At 58.4% G+C, this 19,880-nt stretch overlaps 1 protein-coding gene across 1 annotated transcript in view; it reads right to left on the bottom strand.

Moving 5' to 3' along the window:
* The window catches only part of PLXNA2 (plexin A2), a 143,213-nt gene extending 126,800 nt beyond the window's left edge, over positions 1–16,413 (bottom strand). The window contains exon 1 of the mRNA XM_066565353.1: positions 16,371–16,413. The gene's annotated coding sequence lies outside the window, so the exon portion shown is untranslated. The remainder of the gene's footprint in view (positions 1–16,370) is intronic.
* Positions 16,414–19,880: the final 3,467 nt, after the last annotated feature.

Genomic DNA, 19,880 nt, shown 5'->3' with positions numbered 1-19,880 from the left:
CTGGGCCCTCACCCATCGCCCCTGCTCCCTCAGCTCCTGCTTTTGGGATATTTCACCCCTCTGGGTGTGCCCCAGCACCTCCAGGGCACAGCAAACACCCCCAGTGCCTCGCTGACCCCAGAACCTGCACTGACCCCACACCCTCACCCATCCCCTCACCCTCCCAGCCCCACCAGCTTTTCCCTGCCTGTCCTTTTTCTGTCCCCATGCCTCCCCCTGCCCAGAGGCCACCCGGCTCCCCAGGCACTCACGGGGAGGAGCAGATTGGGCCATAAATCCCACGCTGGCTTTGTGGGGGCTGTGATCCTGACCAGACCCTCCTGAGGAATGACAGAGCCAGCCAGGAGGGGCGGGGGGGCTGGGGTTGCTCTGGAAGCTGGGGGCGCTTCTGCCCCTTTTCGCTGTTGACAGCCCCACAAGGTTCATGGCTGGGAGCGGGGACAGTGGCGCTGCCCAAAGGGTCAGGAGGCTGTCACAGCCCCCCAGCACTGCCCAAAGGGTCAGGAGGCTGTCACAGCCCCCCAGCACTGCCCCAAGGCTGTCACAGCCCCCCAGCACTGCCCAAAGGCTGTCACAGGCCCCCAGCACTGCCCCAAGGGTCACCAGGCTGTCACAGGCCCCCAGCACTGCCCCAAGGGTCACCAGGCTGTCACAGCCCCCCAGCACTGCCCAAAAGGTCAGGAGGCTGTCACAGCCCCCCAGCACTGCCCAAAGGCTGTCACAGCCCCCCAGCACTGCCCAAAGGCTGTCACAGCCCCCCAGCACTGCCCAAAGGCTGTCACACCCTCAGGACTGCCCAAAGGCTGCCACAGCCCCCCAGCACTGCCCAAAGGCTGTCACACCCCCCAGCACTGCCCACAGGGGTCCCCAGGCTGTCACAGCCCCCAGCACTGCCCCAAGGCTGTCACAGCCCCCCAGCACTGCCCCAAGGGTCACCAGCAGGGCAGGCTGCACATGACAAACCCTCAGGCAGGACAAACTCTCTGGCACAGCCCTCTGGCACCAGCCTGAGCCTTTCCCCTCCTGCCGGCTCCGTACCAGGTCTGGGAGTGAAGGCAAAGCCCCGAGTTTGGCCATTTCCCTGCAGCAAGAGGGATCACGGATGCTGGGCCCTCACCTCTCCTGCAGCTCGTTGGGAATTTTCCTGTGAAACCTTTCCAGGCACTGGAGCTGCTGCAGTGATTGATCCCCTCCAAGGAGTGACACTCAGCACACATTTGTCAGCTGTGGAGGAAGACCTTACCATGATTAATCTACTTTGGGTTTAATTAGGCAAAAAGTCCGAGCCAAAGTGTCTGATGGAAGCTTCTCCAAGCCCTGGGATGTTTCCAGCGTGGATCAGAGGTCTGGATGCTCAGTGCTGCCTCTTTGGCCAGGCCACCCCAGCCAGAGGAGCCCCCCAGCACCAAAAGCCTGATCCCAAGGGAAGTTACTGGCACCTTGGTGTGAAAATTTGAAATTCTGTAACACAGAGCCATGAGGATGGCTCCCACCACCTCTTCCTGGCCTTTTTTATTTACTGTTTGGACTCCATCAACAGTAAGAACAGGCTGTAAATCACCAGTGAGGAGTCTGGCGAGGTTTCTCCCGAGGTTTCCCCGCAGGGATGACAAATAACAAGATTTCCCTAAAACACAACCTGAAACCTTTGGACCAAACTCCAGCCCTCCTGTCCCTGCTCTGTGCTGGCAGCCAGGGCAGGACCCGTGCCAGGAGCTGTGTCCCCCCTTCCCAGGGCTGCTCCTTCCCAGGGATGGCATCCACAGCCTTCTGAGAAAGAGTTAAGAGGGCAAAGCACAGCATTGTGATTATTGCTTCCTCCAGGCCTGGGACAAGGAAGAGGAGGGGAAGAACAGAGCCCAGCCACGAAAAGGCATTTCCCTGATAACAAACAACATCACAGGAATTATGCACAAAATTTGTCCGGAGCCCAGATATTTGTTTATACAGCACACACTGTGCAGAGCTCTCCCCTCCACCTCCCTCCTGTGCACACACATCCCAACGGGTCCAGAGGAACACAAAACCCAGGGGGGGCCCTGCCCTGAGCCCCAGGTTTGGAGCTGCAGATGCAGCACAAGGACACAGCACAGCCAGTGCCACCCCTGGCGCTGTCCCAGGTTTGCTGCACAAGCCTGGACAAGCCTGGACATCTGACCTCATCATCCACACCTGACACAAGCCTGGACAAGCTGTGACCCTCAGTCCCCATCCCCAGGAGGACCCAGCTCTGTAGGAGCGCTGGGGGTGGCACGGTGGGGACGGATGGAGATGGGAGATCTCTGAGGCCAGGGCGTGGAACCTGGGGTTATTGCAAAGGGCCAAGTGCAGGGGCCTTTTGGGATTTGGGGTTATTGCAAAGGGCCTGGGGCAGGGCCCTGCTGGGATTTGGGGTTATTGCAAAGGGCCTGGGGGCAGGGGCCTTTTGGGATTTGGGGTTTATTGCAAAGGGCCTGGGGGCAGGGCCCTGCTGGGATTTGGGGTTATTGCAAAGGGCCTGGGGCAGGGGCCTTTTGGGATTTGGGGTTATTGCAAAGGGCCTGGGGCAGGGCCCTGCTGGGATTTGGGGTTATTGCAAAGGGCCTGGGGGAGGGGCCTTTTGGGATTTGGGGTTATTGCAAAGGGCCTGGGGCAGGGGCCTTTTGGGATTTGGGGTTATTGCAAAGGGCCAAGTGCAGGGGCCTTTTGGGATTTGTGGTTATTGCAAAGGGCCTGGGGGCAGGGCCCTGCTGGGATTTGTGGTTTATTGCAAAGGGCCTGGGGCAGGGGCCTTTTGGGATTTGGGGTTATTGCAAAGGGCCTGGGGCAGGGGCCTTTTGGGGTTTGGGGTTATTGCAAAGGGCCTGGGGGCAGGGGCCTTTTGGGATTTGGGGTTATTGCAAAGGGCCTGGGTGCAGGGGCCTTTTGGGATTTGGGGTTTATTGCAAAGGGCCTGGGGCAGGGCCCTGCTGGGAGCTGCCAGGCACAGCTCGGAGCAGGCCCGAGAGAAGAGAGGGGGAGAGAGGGTGAGAGGGTGAGAGAGTAAAAGGGTAAGGGAGCAAAAGTGTAAGAGAGTAAAAGGGGTAAGAGAGTAAAAGGGGTAAGAGAGCAAAGTTCCCGTTCCAATACAATAAATCATCTTTGTTGAATATTCTGATTCTCACTGACCAACCTAGTACAACATACAAATCCTATAGCATTTCCACACAGCCTGTAAGAATCATTACATTACCACACTGTGTTACATTTTAAACACTAAAAACTCCTCTTTGGGCCCCTTCTGCCAAGCTGCAGGGTCTGCTCTGCCCCTTGGGCCTGTCTGCAAGCAGAGGGTGTTGTTCCATCAGAAGGGGATCACCTTCAGTGGCCACACCATTGTTTTCCAGTTGTTCAGGAACTGAGGGATCTCAAAGCTTGCTTTCATTGCAATCTCGCTTATAGTTTCCATATTCTCAAACTCCTTTGCCAGGCAATCCTATTGATAAGGCTTTCCTGGTTCATCTTCCCCATCACAGAGCAGCACCAGAGCTGTGGCTGTCACCCAGCTGTGCCCTACAGCTGGAGCCATTTAACCCAGCAACCCCACAGGGCTTCAGGGAAATGCACAGCCCAGCCTGGACGCACCAGACACCTTCTCCTGTCCCCACGCTTGGCACCTGCCCTCTGAGAAACCACAGCTGGCAGCCTCTGAGTGCTCTGCTGTGGAACAGCTCATCAATGACCTGCCTTGGACAGGCCAAAAATCTGTCTGCGTTTGGAAAGACAGGTTCCTGCTAAGAGAGGCAGGAGCCTCCCCTGAAATGGAGAAAATGAACCCCTCCCTGACCTCCCAATTGCTATAAATTTTAAATTAAGGGGCTCTCAGGCAACAAAAATTATGGGAGCAGGGAATAACAGTTCTTTACAAGGGAAGAAAAGAAAAGGATAAAATAAACAATGCAGCAAACCAAAGCAACAGTGCCAGAGTCAGAACCCAGCCTGACACCCTGTGGGTCAGGGTGTTGGTATCAGTCCCATTGGAATTGTGGCTCAGCCCTCCTGCAGTGCCAGGGGTGGCTCTGCTGGAGCAGGGATCCTGGAGAAAGGGTGTGTGATCCTCTGCAGATCCAGGGGGAGAAGAGGAGCTGCTGTTCCTCTGGGGAATCCAGTGCAGAGGTGGCCAGGGAGGGCTTCACTCCCCAGGCAGCCCCCAGGCTCCAGCCTGACACGGAGCAGAGCGGGGCCTGCCCGCCCTGGCTGCCTTGAAGTCTGACACCAAGGGGAAATGTAACACTTCTGAGGTTTCATGGCTGTTTTAGTCAAGGTTTGGGGAGGCTGGGGTTCGGCCAGACCTGTGTAAACAGGTCACTGGTGCTGGATGATGTTGAAAGAGCAAAGTTGGATGGAGAGCTGTGATGTGTAACAGCCTCCTGCTGCAGGCCCAGCTGTTAGAGCCATCACTGCAGTGCTGGTCTCTAAAGAGTCCTCGAGGACCCCCAGAAACAGAATCCACAGCCCCTCCAGGCAATCTAGGTCAGTTTTATGTGCCTCAGAAAGTGCTTTTTCTGGTTTCCTACCTGAGTCCTGACGGACTGAGCTTTGCCCACCTCTCCACCGGTGCACCTGAGCGTCCTTTGATTATTCATGGGCTTCGTTCCCAACAAAATGGAATTTAATGGCTGCTGACCTTCGGTGCAAGCAGATTAAACGAGGAAATGATTTGCCCAAGGCTAAGCAAAAGGTCCCAGTGGTGAGGCAGGGAGTTTTATCTGCCGAGCCCCAGCGCAGCCCCGTGTCCCCAGGTGACATCCAGCTGCAGTTTATTACCAGAGAATGTTACAGAGCAGCACGAGGGAGGATCACAGCGAGCTGCAGGAGGAAAACAAGCAGCAGCTTCTGCTGGCCTCACTCCAAGCACACCACAGGCAAGTGAAGAGCCCCAGCTCCAAATTAAACGGGTCCCCAGGCACTCCATTAAACGGAGACGCTGCAGCAGAGCTCCTGGGCTGCGTCAGCCAGCGCTGGGTGAGATCCTGGCTGCACTCACACGGCAGGGCAGGACATGGGCCACTGGCCACAGCCGCTGCTCGGGGCTGGGTGTCCCCAAAACAGCCCTGGGTCGCTCTCAGCCAGCGGGGCTGGGGCTGTGGGGACCTCTGGGCATGGTTGGTGGAGCTCCCTGACCCTCCAGAATGGGTTTATCTCCCGGGATCAGCACCAAGCTGGGTTTATCTCCCAGGATCAGCACCAAGCTGGGTTTATCTCCCAGGATCAGCACCAAGACAGGTTTATCTCCCTGTATCAGCACCAAGCTGGGTTTATCTCCCAGGATCAGCATCAAGCTGGGTTTATCTCCCGGGATCAGCACCAAGACAGGTTTATCTCCTGGGATCAGCACCAAGCTGGGTTTATCTCCTGGGATCAGCACCAAGCTGGGTTTATCTCCCTGTATCAGCACCAAGCCAGGTTTATCTCCCAGGATCAGCACCAAGACAGGTTTATCTCCCAGGATCAGCACCAAGCTGGGTTTATTTCCTGAGATCAGCACCAAACTGGGCTTATCTCCTGAGATTAGCACCTATCAGGGTTTATCTCCCAGGACCAGCACCCAGCCGGGTTTATCTCCTGGGATCAGCACCACGCTGATCTGGGGTCTGGGGGCTCCCAGGGGGGCAGGTGCCCCCAGCCTCATGGCCTGAGGTCCAGGCAAGGACCCCAAAGCCTGGAGCCGCCTCCCCCCGTGCCACCATCAGCTGAGCATCAGCTCCTCTCCCAGAGCGTTGGGACATCAATGTCTGCTTGAGAAAGTGGCTCCTTCACACTCGTGTGCTCCCTGCTCCTCTGCCCTGCTTTTCAATTTCAGAGCTCTGGCAGGTCTCTGATTAATTCAAGCCTGTTTAATAACCCTTCTGTTTAGATGAAACGAGCTGTCTTGTTTTCTTTATTTTTAACACTAACTCTCGTTTCTTTGCTAAGGATCTCTGTCATTTAAAAACTTCTCTCTCTCCAGCCAAGCTGAGACTGAGATGGAGAAAGCAGCTGCTGACGTCCACATCTGACATCAGCCACAAGGTCTGAGGCTAAAGAGGGGCTGGACACTTTGATGGATGAGATATCCCAAAAACCTGAGCAAAACCAGGAGCTCCAGAGATCCCTGTGCAGCTCAGAGCAGGGCACAAACAGCGGCACTGTGGGGACAATGGGGGTGACAGGAGGGGAGGTTTGGGAGCTGCAGCACCCACCCAGGAAGGGTCACTGTGTTTCTGCCTGTGGGGGTGGAAAATACCCCATAAAAGCCCCTGGAAGCTGCTCGGACTGTGTCCCCCACTGTGCCCCACACCGTGCCCCTGGCGTGGCAATTGATTGGCCATGGGCTGCTGCAGCTGCTCCAGCCCTGCATCACTGCCCTGCTTCTTCTTATCATGATAAGAACAATCGAGGCAGTTAGGAAAGCACCCACAGCCTCTCCCTGCTCTGTGACACCTTCCCCTGTCCCCTGCTCTGCTGTCACATCCCCAGCCCATGGCTCCTGAGGCCACTGCCCAGCCTGGCCTTTTCCCTGCCAGCCCTGCCCATCCCACCCAGAGCCCCGGGAGCAGCAATTCCCAGGAATTCCCTCAGGACACCCTCTGCTGCCTCCTGCCTCCCTGCAGCTCAAAGCTGCACTTGTCTGGAGAGCAACTGAGTCACTTCCTCCCACTCCTGCCTGTGGGACAGGCTCCAGCCCTTCCGGAAAACAATAAATCCTTCAGGATGTGTGAGGCCATAATTCACAGGGATGCAGCCAGCCTGCCTGCCCCAGGAGCCCTCAGCACCCCTGCATTCAGCTGTGCCCAGGGAGGTGTCCCAGCCCCATCCCTGCTGTCCCCAGATCCCCAGGGCACTGCTTGGGTGGAGCAGCAGGGGGATCAGAGCCCCCCTGTCACACCTGAGGGGACTCAGCACCGAGGTGGGGCAAGAACTGAGCACAAAAACTCCACAAAATGCTCAGAGGATCCCACAGGGAGAGAAGCCACGGCCGAATTTGTGGCAGGGCTCCTTTGGCAAACACAGGGACCCATCACAAAAGGAGTTTCCTCCAAAAACACAACAAAACATCTCATGAGGGCCAGGGCACTGCTCTTAGCTGGTTCAGTTTTACAAATCCCCCCTTTACAACCACAGACTGCTCCTCCAGATCCTCAAAACATTCCCACAGAGCTCGAGGACTGGCGGGGGCAAAGCCAAAACTCAGCAGTGGAGCTGTCTCTGGCCCAAAACCTGTGGAACTCTCACCAAAACCACCCAGCCGGGATGCCTGGCCAAAAAGAACCTCCCAGATCAGAGGAAAATCAGTGATTTTGGAAAATCCAGGAGCACTGAGTGCTGCTCCCTTTGTCTTCAAAGGCAGAAGCAAAGAGCAACTGAGTTACATTAAGGATCACAAGACTTTGAACCAAACGATCCCACACAGATGAGAACAAACGCAATGACAAGGAAATTAATGTGATATCCCCCTCAGTAACACGATGGCTAAAGCAGATAATCTGCCCAAGTGTCATGTTTATAATGGGAATTTGCAGAGATCGAAGCAGGAATTCGCAGGGATGAACAAATGAGCCAATATTCTGCTTCTCCTCATGTTGAAATTTTGCAGTTTGGGTTAAAAATAATGGGGCTTTTATTAAAATCTTGGGAGGAGAAGGAAATTAGGCCAAAATGGTTTTGTTTCCAATAGATCTTTGCAGCTCAGAGGGTGTGGGAGCAGGTTCTGCCGGGGCAGGTGAGCTGCCCAAAGCCCTGTGCCAGCAGGACTCACCCTCAGGGAGACCATTCCTTTAATAAAGTCAATCCAATCTCATTTCAATGGCAGGATTGACACAGAGCTCCGTGGTGCAAGCCTGTGGGGCAGTGAATGGTTAAAATCCAACACATCCAGAAGTGAAATCCCCCTCTGCAAGGTCCCTGCAATTCCACCCAGCCTGTCCCTCCTGAGGCCAAACCTCCTTGCGACCAGCACCCTGGGCCGGGCCAATTTTTACCCTTTTTTTAATTTGGTTTTTAACCAAGTTATACAACCCCCTTGGAAGTCCTCACAAGAGCCTCTGCTGTTGTTTCTCCCTGGGAGTTTGTTCTGGCACTGCTGAGCTGAGCCCAACCTCGGCCGCGGGGAATTCATCCAAGGGGACCGGCTTGTCCCTGTCACACAGAAACTGTCCTTGTCACACAGAACTTGTCCCTGCCACACAGAACTTGTCCCTGCCACACAATCCCTGCCCTGAAAAGCAGAGTTACACAAGCCCTTGTGGCAGCAGCACCTCGTTCTGGCCCGGGGGACACGCCAGGGGCTGCTGCCTCTGTGTCCCCCCGAGCCCGGCGAGTTTGGCCCGAGCTCCTCGGTTGCTGTGAGATTTTTAAAGGCAGTCTGGACCTGTCACCACCGAGCAGCCTCTGAACACAATTCCTGCTCCAGGAGGCTCCTCAGCTGCCAGTGGGGCCAAGCACTCCAGGAGAGGGCTGGTCCTCGCTGCTGCTGGGATTAACTCCTCGAGAGCTGCGAGGAAACTTCACAGCAGGGACAGAGAGAAGCTGCAGGGCCCCTTGCTCTGCCACAGCACCTCCCAGCCCAGCTCATTGCTGGGGGGGTTTTCCATCTGGCCCTCCCAGCTCCAATCTCACAAGGGATGATGCCTCTGGTGTTAAATTCACTCGGAAATCCAGAGGGGCGGACAGCAAAAGTCAGGGGTTTTTGGAAGGTTTAAGGCAAACACAAGATTCCTCATCCCAAGGTGGACTTTGAAAAGCTCTCACTGGCAGTTTGCTTACTCTGGGTTTATCATGGAATTACAGAATGGTTTGGGTTGGAAGGGACCTGAAATCCCATCCCACCTGAAATTCCAACCCCTGCCATGGACAGGGACACCTTCCACTGTCCCAGGTTACACCAAGCCTCATCCAGCCTGGCCTTGGACACTCCAGGGAAGGGACTTTGAGGTCCTTTCCAACCCAGACCATTCCAGCTCTATGTTTTGACTTCAGAGCAGATTTCAGAGCTGTGAAACGGCACATTTGAAGCACAAGAATAACCAAGGCAGTTAGGAAAGCTCCAGGCACGCTCCCTTTTCCTCCCCACCTCTTCACACTTCCATTAAAAATCAAAAGGAAATTCGCAGGCTATTTTTTTTGGTTTTTTGTTCAAATAACATTCCAGGCTGTGACATAAGCCAGCAACGACAGGAAATATGATCATGAGGGCAGAGCTCCATCCTCTGCTCCTGTCACTGTGACTTTTTGGGGACTTGGCAGATGAGTGAGCAGAGGAGACAGCCGGCGTGTTTTATGGAGTTGAACTGTAACATCCCTGTTCCTCAGCCAGCTCCCTGTTCCTCTGCTCTGACACCAATAAATCTGCCCAGCCACGGGGAACAAAGCTCTTCACACGAGCTGGCCACACGTGAACCCCTCGGATTTGGCTACCTGGGCAAGCACCCAGCCCCTGGGGTCTGCCCTGTGCAAATGTTCCCCAAAAAATGGGAAAATGACAATTTCAGGGCCATCACCTGGGGGGCTGAACCCTGCCACCAACACACTCACAGTCACCACAGCTTTCCCAATTCCCAGAACCCCAGCCTCCCATCCTGAGGGGAAATGGCCACTTTGGGCTCGAAGGGAACCCTGCCAAGGCAAACCCCGAGAGCCCCAAAATCCACACAAATCCAAACAACTCAAAGCCTCCTTTGAGTGCTGTCCAGGCATTAACCTCAAAAGCACAGACTCACTTTTCGGAAGCTCATTCCCAGGCGAACAAACCAAAGCAGGGAGACTCGGGAACACCTGGAGAACCCCTCCAGATCTGTGCCCTTCCCTCAGCAGGACCAGCACACGGGGGATGGCTGTGGGCTCTGGCTGATGGCAGAGCCTCCACGGAGCAAGAGCTGCCCATCAATCCCCCTGCAGGAATCTGTTCCCAGGCTGGAAATGACAGGAGGAACTTCTTCCACGCTGAGTCAGGGAGTGACGGGGCCGCGGTGGCCGCGCTTCCTCCGGCACAGCCAGCGCTGCCCCGCGGCTTTCCTGTGCTCCTGAGCCTCCCCCGGCAGGGAAATGGGGCTCCAGGGCCTGGCACCGCGGGGGTTAAACTGCTGCCGTGCAAATCCTGTGTCAGAGCCACGCAGGGGCTGCAGGAAAATGAAAAGGAGCAGTTTGCTCCAACCTGCGCTGTACCTGGCCAAGGACGGCCGCTCTCCCATCTGCCCCTTCAGCAGGACAATGGGATTGGATTTGTCCCACGCACCCCCCAGCATTCCCACTGCTGATCCCCGTGCGTGATTGAGCCCGGGGCAGGTGGGAGATGCTGGTCCAGCCCTACCAGGTCGCACAGAGGGGCGGAGGCTGCACCCACACTCGACCCTCCCTGCCTGTGCCCCTCTCCGAGCTCTCTCCTGCTCACAGGGATTGTTCCTGCTGTGGGCCCCCACAGAGGCTCCTGCCCGAGCAGCACCTGCCTGGCTCCCCCCAGGCTCTGGCAGGGCTGTGACACAGGCAGGGACCGTGCTGGTGGCTGTCACACTCACGGGCAGAGCTCACTGCGCTCCCCACGCTGATCCACCCGCACTGACCGGGCTGGGGCAGCCAGGCTGGACCCTGCCCTTCCTGTCCAGCTCAGCCCTGAGACACCAGGCTTGTGTTCCAGCCCTGAGCCCCCCTAGAGCCCCCCAGAGCCCCCTGCTCCCAGCACAGCCCCGGGGCAGAGCAGGGCAGCCCTGGGGAGGCAGCAGCAGCAGCAGCAGCAGCAGTGGGAGCAGCAGAGGTGAGAGGTCAGGGCAATATTTACTCAGACCTCACCTTTCACTTTCATGAAGTGGGGAAACGGGGCTGGAGCAGGAAAAGGGCTGGGAGGGACGTTCCCTCTTGAGAAGCTGCTGTCACAGCAAGCACAGCACGGAGCTGGCCCCAGGGAGCAGGGCCTGGCTGGGACAGGGCCCTCCAAGGCCACTCGGGCTGGGCTTGGCTCCAGGCTCCCTCTGGGAGTGGCTGGGCAGGCAGGAGCTCTGCAGGGCCTCTCCTGCAGGCATTCGGGAGCACAGCGGGGTCACCCCCGGGCACTGAGGGTTTAGGAACCGGCAGGCACAGAGCACGGTGCACAGCGAGCTGGGATCAGCTGCATGACAGAACTTCCACAGGGAAAACTCCTGGATGAACCTTCCCCTTCCTCAGCAAACGGGGAGATGGAGCTGAGTGTGCCCCTAGCAGGGAGCTGGGCAGGGGCAGGGCTGCTGCCAGGGCAGTGCCAGGCAAGGGGGGGCACAGCACAGCCCTGCCAGGGCTCTCCCAGGCTCACCCTCCCCGTGCCTTCGGAGATCATCTGGGCTTTTTTATAACGTGGCTCTGATGCCTTTTATCTCCAGCTCTGAATGCAATTTTAGCCCGGGCAAAGCAGGATTAAATTTTCATAGCAGGATACATTTATCTCGCTTTTCACTCCCCCCTCGCAGGTCGATTTCAGCCAAACAGAAGCTGCGATTACAGGGAGAAACATGAGATGGGCCCTCTCTGATAAGGAGGGGAGGGCTCCTCTTTCCCAGCCCCCCGTCCCTGGCAGGATCCCGGTACCGGTCGAGATTTCCAGCCCAGCACGGAGCACGCAGCTCCATCCCTGGCACGTGTTGCACGCGTGTGCTTGGGGAAGTTGTTCTTCCCCGGGAACGCTGCTGGAGCAGCCTCGCCCCACCCGGGCACAGGAGCCACGGACACGGAGCGAGGGCTCAGGGCCACAGCCAGCCTGGATCACCCAGGAATGTCCGAAAAGCACCAAAATCGCCCCGTGCCCCCCGGCTCAGGTTTCCACCCTGCACCACACCGGCATCGGGCTGCGGCTTCGCTCCTCGCTGGGCTCCAGCTCGGATTTTAGCTGGATCCAGAGGATCCCCTCTAGTGGGATGAGCAGGAATTTCAAGCCCGCATCCCACCCCAATTCCCAGCCTGTGCTGGCTGGGGGTGCTGGGGGGAGCAGCCTCGGGAGCTCCTCTGCCCCTTTTGCCATTTCCCCCCCTGGAGGTGCAGCCAAAACCAGGCTGCAATGTGGATGCCAGGTGGGGAGAACCGCAGAAAAGAGAAATAAAGGAAATAAATCCCCCCACAGCCGCAAAAGGAGAGGATTTCCACCACAAAACACCTTTGGCGATAGGGCCCCGCTGCGTGCCCGCGCTCAGGGGAGGTGGCAGGGCCACCCTGTGGCACAGCCCACGTGGGGACACAGCCCGGGCTGCCCAGCCCGAGTCGCGGCCGGCCCCATCCCGCAGTAAATCCGTTTATTTGCGCTGCAGACAGCGCTGCTGCCCCGGATTCCCTTCGGTTCCCGCTGCGCTTTTGAGCCGCCGCTCCCCGGGCGCCCCCGGCCCCGCTGTGCCCCACCCTGGAGCTGGCACCCACCCCAGCAGGTGCCAGGGCTGCTCCGGGGGCACCGACACCGCCTCGGCCCGGAGGGGTCGGGAGCACCTCGGTCCCCCTGGGTCCCCCCCCTTTGCTGTGGTGCCGGTGGCCTCCCAGCCAAGCTGGTTAAGAGATTAACACTCTAAAAACCACATTTACTCTAATTAGCCATGAAATCTTTGTAACTAAGTGAAAAAATGTTTCCCTTGAGGGATTTTTGTCCATTCATCACTGTTTGAATTGCCAGGGAGGGAGGGGGTGGAGGAGAGAAAAGAGGGGGGACGGGAGGAAAAAACCCCTCAGATCTAATGAATTAATAGCAGAGTGCCCCGAGGGAGCAGCGGCTCCTCCGCAACACGGGCACCTCAAAGGGGGCTTTTCACAGCTCGCCGAGGGGACGCCGCTGAATTATTTCGAGTTAACGGAGTGTAACAGCTCTGCTCCCGTTTGAGCCGGGCAGCCTGGCCCGCGCCCCGCTCCTCCCTTCCCTTCCCCTCCCTTCCCTTCCCCTGTACGGGGACGGACGGACGGACAGACGGACGCTGGGCCCGGCCGGCTGCAGCCAGAGCGGGGGCTCGGGGCTCTGCTGGCAGCGCCCCCAGTGCCCCCAGTTCCTGTTGAACCGGGAAAAACATCCCGGAGTTAGGTGGGAGGGGAGGCAGAGTCTTGCCACAACTTAGGCCCATAAATATTTCATATCGCTGGAAGAAGAGCGATTATATTCCTGCCAGCACTTTTCTTGTGTATTTTAAATGTGTCACCGCCTTCTACTTTCTCCCCCGTTTGTGTTTCTTGTAACGGGCCCATGAAATAAAGATTAGCTGAATAATCAAGAGTGTTTAGAAATGTGAAGGGGCCTGTCTCAGGAGCACTGCATGCTCAGGTTCATCTTTTTTCCAGGTTTTTTCCCCCCTCTTTTTAAGGATGCCGGAGGCAGGTGGGGGAGCGCGGCTGTCGCAGGGCGGAGGCGAGGGGAGCGAGCACGCCCTGCCCCGTCAGGAATGACAGGCTCGGCGCCGAGAGCAGCAGCGGGGCGCTCTCCCCCATTGCATATTTATCGTTCGGGCTGCAGAGGGGCCAATTAAAGCAGCTTGATCGCCGCCGTGTTCGAGCGGCCGCGGATGCGCCGGGAGAGGCGGGATGAGAGGGGCAGGTGGGCACGCTGCTGTTGGGATGTGGGGCACTCCCTCCTCCGAGAGCCACAAACCGGCAAAGGCGCCTCTGTCCTACCAGGATCATCCCCCAGTGAGCAAAGGTAGCCCTGCACCCCCAGGACAGCATCCTTTAGTGAGCAAAGGTGACCCTGCTTCCCCAGGATCACCCCTCGGTGAACAAAGGTGCCCCTGCTCCGTCAGCAGAGCATCCTTCAGTGAGCAGAGGCACCTCTGCTCCCTCAGGATCATCCCTCGGTGAGAAAAGGCATCCCTGCTCCCCCAGGAGAGCATCCCTCGGTGAACAAAGGTTCCTCTGCACCTCCAGGATCACCCACCGGTGCCAAAGGTGCCTCTGCACCCCCAGGATCATCCCTCGGTGAGCAGAGATGCCCCTGCACCTCCAGGATCACCCAGCAGTGACAAAGGTGCCTCTTCACCCCCAGGTTCATCCCATCAGGGAACAAAGGTGCCCCTGCTCCCCCAGGATCACCCCTCGGTGCCAAAGGTGCCCCTTCACCCCCAGGATCAGTGCCAAAGGTGCCCCTGCTCCCCCAGGATCACCCCTCGGTGCCAAAGGTGCCCCTTCACCCCCAGGATCAGTACCAAAGGTGCCCCTGCTCCCCCAGGATCACCCTTCAGTGCACAAAGGTGCCCCTTCACCCCCAGGATCAGTACCAAAGGTGTCTCTGCACCCCCAGGATCACCCCTCGGTGCCAAGGCTGCCCCTGCTCCCCCAGCAGAACGTCACGCTGGCACCAGCAGCCCAGCCCAGCTTCCCACCTTCAGCTCGGCACCACTCACGCAGTTTCTAAATATCGGCTTTGCTTTCTCTCCCGGTTCAGCTCCTCATCTCAGCTGCCCACGGCATGAGACACAGTCTGCACCTACATCTGCCCTAGCTTTTGGGCAACCTTTCCCAGGCATGCTCGAGACTCCCACATTTAGCTGCAACAGGAGTTCCCTAAGTAAGTTCTGGAAAGCCTCGTGGCGGAGCCTAAACGGGAGCTGCCGGGAAGAGCCTGCAAATCACACATTTCCCCGAGCCTGCGCCGGGGCTGCCCGGCAAAGCGCTCCAAATGTCATCTCCATTTACTGCTTGGCGGGCCAATTTGTCACATCCTAATGCAATTTGCAGAGGAGAGTTAAAGAGCACGGCCAGGAGCGGGCAGCGCTGCCCTCCCCGGGTCCCGCGGCCGGGCCGAGCCCGCAGCTTCGCCCCCGCGTCCGGCTGAGCTCCGGGAACGGGGCAGGCTCGGGGCTCACCGGGGAACGAGGCGCAGCTCGGGCAGCGCTGCTCCCATCCCGTGCTGGGTGATGTGCAGATCTTACACAGCAGCGATGCGTGCTCCCACCAGCTCCCGAGCCGGGGGGAACTCCTCGATTAATTACATCCAACAACACCGCAAAGACAATGAGGAGTAAATTGGGTTACTTTATCTTCTTGCAGCCAGCGCCGGGGATGTGGCAGGGAGAGTTGGGAGGGATGGCTGCCTTGGCTGATAAGGATTTCACAAGTGACACCGCTGGGTCACGTCCCTCGCTGCTCGCACCGAGCTCCTCGAATCAAAGCTGCTTTATCTGCTCCCCTGCACCACCCCAAAGTGCCACGTTTGAGCTCTGAGGGTCCTCAAAGTGACAACAAATGGCAGAAGGACAGCAATAAAGACCAAAAAAAAAAAAAAAAGCCCCATCGAGTTCTAAAGGATCTAACACCTCTGTGTTAAAGGTAAAAAAGCCAAACATCTGTTCCGAGGATGGCACAGATTCTTGCGAGGCATCTGTCCCTCAGCTGTAAGTAGGTCACCTCATCTCACTTTAGTCACCGTTATCAATGAAGCCATCCGGAGCAGGAGGGACAGCACCTCGTCCCCAGCTCAGCCCAGGTCTGCCAAGCACACTGGAGCCACCAGTGAAGCATCAAGTGCCCAGCCAAGAGCAGGAGCAGCCTTTGAGCGGTGGTTTCACACCATGGCACTGGGAGAACTTCACGTTCCCTCACCTCCGAGCCTCAGCTGCTGCTCACAGTCGCACAAGGGATTATTTCTCTCTGCCACTTACTATTCACCTAGCTTAAAATTAACCTATTGACTTTCTGATACCCCTCAGAACACAGATTAATTGAACATCACTCACTTCACCTCCAGGAACGTGCGACTATTGGCCGCAGCGTGAATGGAGACAAAGCCGGGAATGCCTGACCGTGCCAGGTTAAACGGAGGTCACAGCGGCGAGGACAGCTCAGCCAGAGCAGCCCCGGCTGTCACCGACACCCACCCGGCGGCTCCGGGGCTGCGGAACCCGGCAGCATCTCCCGGGAGCTGGGATTTCCCCCCGGGGAGCGCAAGTGCGTTCGGCACCGCTCCCCTCATCCCCGTCCAGAGAGGGTCTCGCGCGGGTTTCGGAAAGTTTTAGTGGGGATTTTGTGTCTTTTCCCCTAAGATTCAGGGCTGTTTTCCAGAAAGTGCCTCCGTGCTAGCAGGAACTTTTCATGGAGATGAGTTTCTCCCGCTGCGTCGGCTCCAGAGCGTGACTGAGCGGTACCGAGCGGCCGCAGAATTAACGGGGAGGCGGCGATGTCAAACGGGAAGGCGGAGCAGCCCGGGGAGGGAGCGGGCGCCGGATCCCCGGGGACCGGGCACTCCGAGGGGCTCCTCCATCCCTTCCCCAGGCACCCCCGGCATCTCCGCGCAGCTCCACGGGCACCACCCCGCGCTCCGCAGCCCCCGGTGCCACCCGGCGCGGCCGCAGCGATGCCGAGCCTCGTCCCCGCGTCCTCCGGCGGGGGAAGCCCGGCCGAGCCCCCACCCCGGCTGGGGGCAGCAGCCCCCGCCATCCGCGGCCACTCACCGGCCCTGGGCGCTCCGCTGCTCCCGGCTCAGGGCGGGGGATGCCGGCGGCCCCCGGCACCGCGGAAATCAATCCGGGGCCGGGCGGCCGCCGCTGCCCGCAGCCCCTCGGCCTCCCCCCGGCGCGGCTCGGCTCGGCTCAGCCCCGCCGGCCTCTCATCGCCTCCGCAGCCGCTGCCCGAGTGCGGCGAGCGCGGCTCTGATCGCATCCGCCCGCCCCAGCCCGGGCGCGCTCCCCGCTCCGCGCCGGCCCCGCGCCCGAGCGCGCTCCCCGCGCCGCTCCCCGCCCGCCCCCGCGCCGCCCCCGCGCCGCCTTAACCCTTCCCTGCCCGCCCGCGGGGCTCGGCGCCCCCTCCGCTCCTCACCTGCGCCCCCCTGTCCCGCAGAGCGCGGCCGAGCCGGGCCCGGGAGCGGCTCCGCGCTGGAACAAAGCCCCGCAGCGCCCGGGCAGCCTCCCCGCGCTCCCTCCCCGGCACAGCTGTGCCCACAGAGCCCCGCAGCTGCCCCGCAGCTGTCCCACCTCGGGCAAGGGGTGCAGGGAGGGGAACGGGGCTGCCGCGTCTGGCCCCGGCTCCGACCCCCTGCGCACCCCCCGGCTCCAGTTCGGGTGGCAGGAGCGACACCCGAGCTCCCCATTCCTCAGTTTCCCCTCTCTGGAAGGGCTGGGTCTCTGCCAAGGCTGGGTCACCTCCAGCAGAGCCGGAGCTGGGCAGGTGCTGCAATGCCCCTGAAGCCACCGAGCCCCACAGCTCCTGCCAAAAGCTGCCAGAACCCAACCGCAGAGGCCATGGCTGTGAGCACCCACGGCTGGGAACCAGAGGACCCCTCCTCAGGTTTGAGTGCTTCCGCCACAGAGCCATGACCTGGCCTCTCCTGCTGCCTTAGAAACACCTGGAAGCTGCAGGGGACCAAAGGGAGGAGCATCTCCCAACACCTCACACCTCACTGGTCACCTGCAGCAGCCCACAGGGGTTTGGGAACAGCTGGAATCAAACGCCTGGAGGAAAAGGCAGTCCCGGTGCCACAGCAGGACCTTGTGCTCCTCAAAGGCAGGAACAGCACGGTCCAGCTGACCCTGACCCAGGCAGGGCCATGGGAATGATGGCGAGCAGTGCAGCTGGTGGAGGGGATCGATACCGTGAGGGATTGCTGCTTGCCAGCTCTTGTCATCGGGAATTTTAAACCATTTTTCTATTACACACTGGGACAGTTGCAAGAGAAAAATCAGAGCCATCATCCTGGGCCTCCTCCACAACAAACCCGAGTGACTGAACCAACCCAATGTCCTCTTACAGTTCCCCTCCAGCCCAGCCTGTGTCACCCTCACTGCTGTCACCCTCGCTGCTGTCACCATGGCCACAGCAGTGGCCTTGCTGCATCTCCCTGCCTGGTGCACGTCAGCAAGACCCTGCAAGAGCAGTTTTGGGTGGAAAAGGACCTCATTGTGGTTGGCTTTGCTGTTTGGCCCCTGCAGAGGATTCAGGAACCCCGAATGGGAAGTCCAGCAGGGAATGCCTTGCACCCCAGTGTGCAGGTGCCACCCTTCACCCTGCCCAGGGAGAAAGGCACAGGTTGGTTGCTTGGTCAGAGCTCTCCCCATCCCAGCAGGGTCTCCATCCTCTCAGCAGCCCCTGCAGAGCCCTCAGGGCCCAGCCCCTGCACAGCACAGCCCAATCCCACAGAAAGGCTCCAGAGCTGAGGGCTTTGGCAGCCTGGAGAGGTCCCCAAGCTGCAGCTGCTGAGCCTGGGAGAGGCAGCAGAAGGCACTCAGAGGATGGCAGCAGTGGTTCCTGAGCAGGCTTTTCCCTCTCCTCCTCTGTTCCCAGCACAGCTCCTGTGCTGCACGTTCCCAGAAACGGAACCAAACCCCAGTGCAAAACCCCACAAACCCCACTGTAAAGCCCCAAAAAACTCATTGCAAAACCCCACAAACCCCACTGCAAAGCCCCAAAAAACTCATTGCAAAACCCCACAAACCCCACTGCAAAGCCCCAAAAAACTCATTGCAAAACCCCACAAACCCCACAGCAAAACCCCAAAAAACTCATTGCAAAACCCCACAAACCCCGCTGCAAAACCCATCCTGGGGAAATGCCGATGCCAGCAATGCAGCTCCTGGTGCAGAGCGTTCCAGGGCAGGGCAGGGTGTCTCAGCAGCCTCTCCTCTCCTCTCCTCTCCTCTCCTCTCCTCTCCTCTCCTCTCCTCTCCTCTCCTCTCCTCTCCTCTCCTCTCCTCTCCTCTCCTCTCCTCTCCTCTCCTCTCCTCTCCTCTCCTCTCCTCTCCTCTCCTCTCCTCTCCTCTCCTCTCCTCTCCTCTCCTCTCCTCTCCTCTCCTCTCCTCTCCTCTCCTCTCCTCTCCTCTCCTCTCCTCTCCTCTCCTCTCCTCCTGTTTATTGTTCGCTGATGGTCAGCGTGCTCCTGCATGCAGAGGCTGTTCCCAGCGAATCATTCCAGCGCTGCTGGGCTGGGGAGCGCCGGGGGAAGCTCAGGCTCTGCTCGGAGCCCGTGCATCGCAATTTCTCTTTGTCTGCACCTTTGATAGCCGCCTTTGTGGGGTCACGAACCTGTGTGGTCGGGAGCCTTTCAGCGCCGCTGGCAGTGCGGGATAAGGGCTTTGGACATCGCCTCGGGCTCTCCATCCCTGCCAGGACCCAAACCTGCCTCTGCTGCCGTTCCCAGGGCAATCAAACAGCGCCATCGCCTCCCAGGGCAATCAAACAGCGCCATCGCCTCCCAGACAACCCCGGCAGGGGAACAGCGCGGGGAAAAGAGCCTTTTTTGCCTTTTTTGCCTTTTTTGCCTTTTTCCCCCATTCCCGGGGGGTTTCGGACGCGGGTTCCGGCGAGGAGCGGCTGTGCGAGGCCAAGAGCACCATCTATAGGCACCGTCTATAGGCAGCTCCCGCAGAAACGCGGCGCAGCTAATAATTATTCAGCACTAATCACTACAATAGAAGAATCATAGGCAGTTATTTAGAAATGATTGTTTCCCCTCGGTTATTACTTATGACAGTGAAAGGAAGTATCAAGTAGTCAAACCCACATGTATATGGGAAGCTGAGTGAAGGATCAATGGGAATTTAACCAGCACTTTGCACTATTCTTCCTCTTTAGAAGAGCCTTGTCAAGTGATTTTTTTTCTCTCTCTCCTGTTCATCATGTCTTCTTGGGAAATGAAAAGGATTTTTCTTTTCCTAGCACTCCTTATCCCTTCCTCTCCTTGGATTTTCCCATAACTCCGGGCTCCTGCCTCTGGATCCCCTGGTTTGAGCTGAGCTGAAATTAACTCTGGCTTTTTCTTGCTAAAACAAACTCCGGTTTCATTAAGTGCAAGGGCAGGAGAACAGAAAGTCTCCAGATCCCGAGTTCCAGAGCGCCTTGTTACTGTCAGGAGCACAATTGCCTGTGCCGGGGCTGTGTCAGAATTCCAGGTGCAGACAATGTGCCATTTTTAATCATCTTCCCACAGCTAAGAGCTGAAAGAAAGGGGATCATACAGAGGAGAGCACAAA

This window comes from Molothrus aeneus, chromosome 24, assembly GCF_037042795.1.
Source record: "Molothrus aeneus isolate 106 chromosome 24, BPBGC_Maene_1.0, whole genome shotgun sequence".
NCBI lineage: Eukaryota > Metazoa > Chordata > Aves > Passeriformes > Icteridae > Molothrus > Molothrus aeneus.
Note: the sequence above shows the minus strand (reverse complement) of the source record. Positions and strands in the feature narration are given on the sequence as shown.